The following is a 6,976-nucleotide window of genomic DNA, read 5'->3' on the forward strand; positions in this document are numbered from 1 at the left end:
TACCTGATCAACGAAGTGTCTTTCGTTGGTGATGACCAAATCCAGGAGGAATGGTTGTTGGCCTGCGCGGTATCTGGTGGGTGCAACGACATGTTGGGTACAAGCGCTCTGTTGAACGACTTCTAACAGCGCCGCTGCAAAAAGTTCGCCTGATTCGACGCGCTTGAGCTCAATCCAGAGGGTCTTTGGGACGTTGAAGTTACATAACAGCAAGAGATGAGTGAAGTGGACAAACTTGGTTTCAAAACCACATGTAAGCATAAGGTCATCCAGCAAGCAACGATATTCTATGGAAAAAGGGGTTTTAACTGTTTCCAGCCCAATGAACTTTTGTATGGCAGCATGCTGTACGCGCTCAATTAGGTTTACAAACTCTTTGCTTCCCGAGTCCCGGTATAACGTAGACCTTATAGAATACCTGGAAATCAATGCCGGTGATACGGCGAAACTCCGCTTAATCATCCGATGAACAACGAGTGCCTTTTGAACTGATTTTTAATGGTGAAGTAAGAGGCAGATTGCTGATGAGGGCCAGATAGCCAGATAGCTATCTCCTTAATGTCATCTTGTCCATTCTCACCAAGCACATCAAAGGCGTTCACTTAGACTCTTCCGAACGACCTGTGGATACACTTTTCGTCATTCAGATGAATTCGACAGTCAACCGTTCGCTCCTTCTGAGAGACAACATCCATTTGTTGTTCACCAACTTTGGAAATCCATGGTTTTAAATCTGCCCTTAAGAGTACACGTTGACTAGTTAGCGATTCTGGAACTAGTTTAGGCAGATTTTAAGCAGAAATGTTCCCAGTAAGGAGCCCTGAGGAACCCTACTGGAGACCGGTCCAGAGGAAGAGTAGGTCCAGTCTTCTCTCATGTGGAATGTTCCATCTGATAAGAATGTCTTAAGCAAGCTCTTCAACCACCAAGCAAGCGCAACCATGAACCCACCGCTACGCGCTACTACGCTCCACAATAATGCACTGATGATGTCACCTCGATTGGTGACGAAACGTTTGCAATCAAATTGCCCAGCTCAGCGAACAACAAGCTCCACACGGCCAAATAAGGCTTGGTTTTGGACCAGCGAAACATGCGGAATGTGATCGAGTGCTTTTTCAAGGTTGGACAGTTTGGCTTTTGAGAAGTCCTCCTTTGACTTGAGTTAAGCTGCTCACAAAGCGGAGCATGTTCGTCACGCAAGAACGGTTCACTGGAACTTGTGTTGCCCTGGAAAGTCACGTTTTTGTACTGGGGTACTTAAATGGCCCCCTTCAAACTACGTCTGCTGGCCTAGCATGGAATGATAGTAGAGATCCATGGGCCCGTAGGTTCCGAGTGGCAAGTGGCCATCAGATTTGTAGGTTGGTATGATAATCCCTTTCTTTGAACCAAACGGGAGGCTGCTTTCATTAAGGATTTGACAAAAATAGAGTGTGGTGAGTAGCTACTACATATACATTATGCGCTCTTTTTGACGTAGGCGACTAAAACGGACAAAAAGCAACTGAAGTAGCAAAGTGGCTGGAAGATATACTGGGAACTAGCTAGCGTTTTGTTCATCATTGGAGGCTGTATCGTTTTGGGTTCTTTGCTGCGCCGCTGTTTACACCTGAAACAGAGGGATCTTTCTAGTTTAACATTACTATTTTTTAAGCTCATCAAAACAAAACCTGACCACTTTCGCCTTCGGTAGAATATTCAACACTGAAATACAAAAGTTTAAAACATTTGGGTGGGCACTCGATGATGGGCGTCGCATCAATTGCATGATGATATCCATTTAATCCAAACGCAAGTTAACTTTTCCGCCTCACCCGCGGCTTCTCTTGCCTCTTTGTCTAACTTAGGTTGACGCCCACATTTTTGCGTGCTACTAGATCCACGCAACACAGCTAACCACTCACCCTGTACGAGTCAATCTCTGTCAGCTTCTTTTCACGACAGTCTAAGTTTTTGCGTTTTTCTCCCACCCTGGTACACGGAATATGGAAACAGGGTTTTAAAATTACGTTTCCGAGACAACCACAATGTTCGCAAAATTACTTACGATTACTGCATTAACCTGTGACCGATTAGCGCGAGTGATTTGTTCATGTTGAGATTTTACGAAGTCAGCAATCACTTAGGTTTAAGCAAAGGCATTATTACAGTATAACTTAAGCTGTGGGAGATGTGAGTGCTTGAAATGGATTAATGTTGCAAGTAGTTACGCGAGTGGTTACTACCACGAAAGCATTCGGACCGATTTTCATGGCTGTGGAGCCGTCTGTCATAAATGGCACTAAATAATAGGCGCTCCGTGACCGCTAGTAGGTAGACTGTCACGAGATTTGAGATCGATATATATTCTGCCAGCTGCCATGTGGGATGCCCCCTTTAAATTCCGCCAGAACTAAAGGGAATGTCCAGCCGTTAGTTTAAATCGACCGGTAAGAATGTCTTTTACGCTATTCACATAAACATACCCAGCTTACGGGCGGGAATTTTGTGAGGCCTAGGGTTCCAGACGCAAAGTCGACTTGTGAGATGTGAACAACTTTGTACCGGCCCATATCCGCGAATGAGGAAAGCCTATCTAAGGTTTCCTTTGCGCGTGGTGCCCAATGGTTTTTCATTCTGAAATGAACAAAAAACGTAAGGCTGTGCCAAAAATTATCACTAGGATTTCTGCGTGATTGGCAAAGAATGATTCCATTGTTTACTTTATGAAGTGTCTACTTACACCACTTCATTCTCAAAGAATAGTTCATATGGTGTCGTATACTGTCGCCGACGTTCACAAAATAATGGGGCCCAAGTATTACGAGACGGGCTTGAAAATCACCAGGTTCCAAGGCTTGTAATTCCCATTTGCGCAGCAAAAAGGACTGGCAGTCGGTTACTATGATTTAATCCTTCGTGTCAAAATGACAAAACCCGCCAAGTTCATTTAGTTTTTAATGTAAAATATTTTTTCACTCACTTAATATTTCTTTTGGCAATATAACTCGATAAATGAATTAGAATTTAAATATACATTTATCTGATCGCGGAGTAAAGATTTTTAGTGACTTCTTCATGGCAAGAGCACAGCAGCAAGCAATCTGTTTACTGCAATCGGGTTGACCATTATCAAATAATTCTCCCGAAGTGGGATAGAAAATGTGATGCAGTGAATGCCAATGGTCTTTAGGAACCTTTATTGCAACAACTAAATTCTTGGCTAAGGATCCTATCCTTGATCAACGGCGGTGCATTGTTCTTTGATGATCGTCTGGTTGTAAAGTAATTGAGTTGACTACCAAAAGGGGACAAGCGCTAATAAGTGGCTGGTTTACCAGGATGAGCATTATCGCAAAATTTTTGAGCGGAAATAAATACAGTGACTTATCGTCAGGGGACAGCTTTTGAGACTTCCTCAGTGAAGATCCGGATACGGGAATTGTCTCCTCTGCAGTATAGCTGTTACACGTATTCTTAGCTAACCATGGAGACCCCTGGAGCTTGGTTGATTTGCTGTCCTGTGGGCTCGTGTGTTGGGCCGAGTTCTGTACCTGCTTATTTTATGCAGCGTGGAGAGAGGGGTTTGATTTCGTGTTTCAGTATTTACACGAACCCGAAAAAAAACTTGACTTCATATGCTGGAATTCGTAGACCTAGCGCGTGATGCAATTGGTAGCGGAGATAGCAAAAATGGATTGACGTTGTAGTTTACATGTTGCGGGCAAAGGTTGCACGTGAGGCAGGAATTGTCACGTGGTTTGATTGTTTGTGACGCGTGATCTAGTTGGTGACCGCTACGTCACCATGGGGTTGCTTATAGGCACAGCAGGATTCGAATAGGACAGTCTACTACCTGGTAGCATTTGCAAATATATGGTTTCCAGCAGATGCAGATTTTCCGCACACCGGTTTATCTGTTTCTGCAAGTCATTCAGATTGGAGGCAGAACAACTCTTTTGCATTTCGTAAGTGACAAAACGCTTGTTAATCAGGCCACCCTTCATCATAAGTAGAGCGTTTGCTACAAACATTTTAATAATTACCTCAAAGGGACCCACAAAAACGGGTTTGCTTCGACCGCTCAATCGAAAATCATGACACATGAGAAACGTCAGAGCAACACAACCTGGTGCTCCTTGGATGTACACATGAATTCAGTGAGTCCCTTGGCGTAATATCAGTCTCCATCCAACACACAAGGCTTAACCTGAAAAATTGCATATCTTTTGCCAGAGTCAAACTAAACTAACGATTACTTGCCAAACAGAGCCAATCTGCAATTCCGGAGGTTGTTGTAGATATCCTAAATGGCCTGGAACTTCACCAATAAGCCAACTGCAAACTCTGGCGTGTCACACGTCGGTGTTTAATATTTTAGCATGGCATTTTAGGCGCTAAGTGAACCTGTTATCCACCGTTTCGCCATCAAACTATTACGCGAAAATTTATTTACTCCCTGAATATATTCAAAAAGCTAAGAAATGACAGACGAGTGGTCTCCATGATTTCTGAGACAGAAAACCGAACTGGCGACGATTGCGCAATCTTGCGACAGTCTGGACTTATTGGCTTGTTCAGACTGCTCGACTTTCCATTGGTTTCAGGGGAACCTACGGCATTCTCGGTACGGTCATACACAGTGCAACCATGCATCATTCCTTTTTCTCCAGCTACGCTCACAAACACTATGCCGGCAGCAGTACACTGCGAAGCACAATCAGCATGATGCAATATGGCCCTTCATATGAGACCCATCATCACACAGTTTGTTGTCGCACGTTCGTTACGGATAAGAAGAATTGTTGTCATGGGGAATCAAAATACCCTTTAGGTAACTTGGGATGAAATCCCCAAATCTCACCCCTTAACTTCGAAGTGGTATCCGGTTGAAAACCCTCCAAAAAGACGTCTACCGATGGTGAGTCTGAGCCACACAGGCCCTACTGCCCCAAAAGCCACCCGAATCCTAATAAAGAAGGACAACTTTCAAATATTTGACTTCCCAATTTAAAAATCAAAATAATTAACCACGGTAGTTCCTCAGAATAATTCTCGATCTGAAATACCCAAGGTAGGTTTCCTGTCAAAATAAGCACTAAAAGTGCTCAACGTGTATTCAGTAACAAAACCAATTCAAAAATGCACAGCTCATCACGCATATGTGGGCGGCGACAGCATTTTGGAACACCGTCACCTGGATGGCAAATGATAACCAGCGGATACTGGACAATGATTGGTTTTTCATCCAGTGTTTCGCCCCATCAAAGCTCACCTTGATGCCAGACCAACAGTCGCTTGGCCAGTTGCTTGCGGGATAAGTTTGATAGCTGCAGAAACGCCTTAAGGTGGGCGGTAAAGTGGTGTTTTTGCGGAATTCATGCATGACCTTCCATTGAAATTTATTGATGTAGCTTCGAAGTTTTGGGTTTATTTACCTTGGCCTCACTAGTTTGCGTATTGTGTCTCATCAGTGTCTGGGCCTAGCCTCCGACTTAGCAGTGATGGATTCTCCACAGCGTTGTTAAGTTCGGAGGTGCTCAGAGGAATCTCATAATGCAATACATTCGTACCGCAGAAAAGGGCCTTACTTCGCCTGTGTCAATCTCCTCGTTCAAACTTGACCGAGCTGCCATGTAAATGCGTTTCCCCTGTCACACTGAGGCAAACTTGACGGCCGTTATATGGCTGTCCAGGAACCGTTATCGGTACAATGATGGCGTGGTACTGGCACACTCATTCTTTCTCCTCCCAACCGTCGCCTATCGCTCACTCGAGTCCATAATTGCAACTACGAACTAATTTTCACCCGGTCTTAACCGCGGATGGAAAGAGTTCATATTAAACCGTTGAACCGTTCATTCAGTTTTAACCTACACGGTTTTCCCCTGTAGTTTTGGTTTACCGCTTCCACATGTTCGGCTTCACTTCCGGTGTTCGTTTGGCGCTATGCACTGGCACTATCTCTTCATCAAACTAGCCTTCGCCATGAATTCCACACAAAAGTGACACCAATGAGTATAGTTAGTTTAAATGTGCCCCCATTTCTGAGACGAAAATTTCCATTAGTCACCATCTTCATTTTCTTGCCGCGTCCTAGATGCACGCCCAAAGCTTTCCCGAAGCCTGGTGGGAACACCGGATCAGTAACGTTGAAGTACGTCGAATGGTATTCGGGAGAACTATCTCACCATCGATAGATGAACTGACCACACTGCGCAGGTTGCGCTGGCTTGGCCACGTGCTGCGTATGCCAGTCGACCGATTTCCTCGAAGGGCTCTTTTCGCCTAACCATATGAAGGGTGGAAGAGAGACAGAGGCGGCCAAACAATGACTTGGCAGCGAAGTGTGAAAGCCATTACAATCAAACTCAGTTGCCCCGTGCATTGCTGTCTTCCCGGATGGGGACCCCTAGACGGGCCACATCAATGGTTAGAGGCATTGTCAAAGATGTCCTAGTCGCGCGCTCAATGGCGCCCATGCATCCTGGCTATTGCATTCGATGCATAGCCCCTTCCCAATTTCCTCACTTAAAAGTCCACTGACAGTGCTGTATTTACGCACCAATATATCAGCCCCCGCCTCCCATGCGCAACCACCTACGCTACCTCCCCGAATCATCGGTGAACGGAACTGTGGCAGCTACAACCACCATACGACAAATACGCGGTTATTACGGCTGACAACGCTGATGAAGATTTGATCATGTTACTGTGCAGAGTTGAGGCATCCCTATCAGCGTCGCACGTAGACGCAGGCCCAAAATTTGCAATGAGTATTCGAGATGAGTGACAATGCGTAGAGTTATGAGTATAAGGGGCCGTTGTTGGTCATCGGATTGGGCTGCCGTGCATAGGCGAGGCCCCATAATCAGCGTCACACATACACACGGACACAGCAGTTGCGACGAATAATCAAGGTGAGTGACAATGGCTACCGTTATCAGGGCGACCGCTCTATGGCAGTCACCACCATATTTATAATAGGAGTGGT

This window comes from Opisthorchis viverrini (genome assembly GCF_000715545.1).
Source record: "Opisthorchis viverrini unplaced genomic scaffold opera_v5_283, whole genome shotgun sequence".
Classification (NCBI taxonomy): domain Eukaryota; kingdom Metazoa; phylum Platyhelminthes; class Trematoda; order Opisthorchiida; family Opisthorchiidae; genus Opisthorchis; species Opisthorchis viverrini.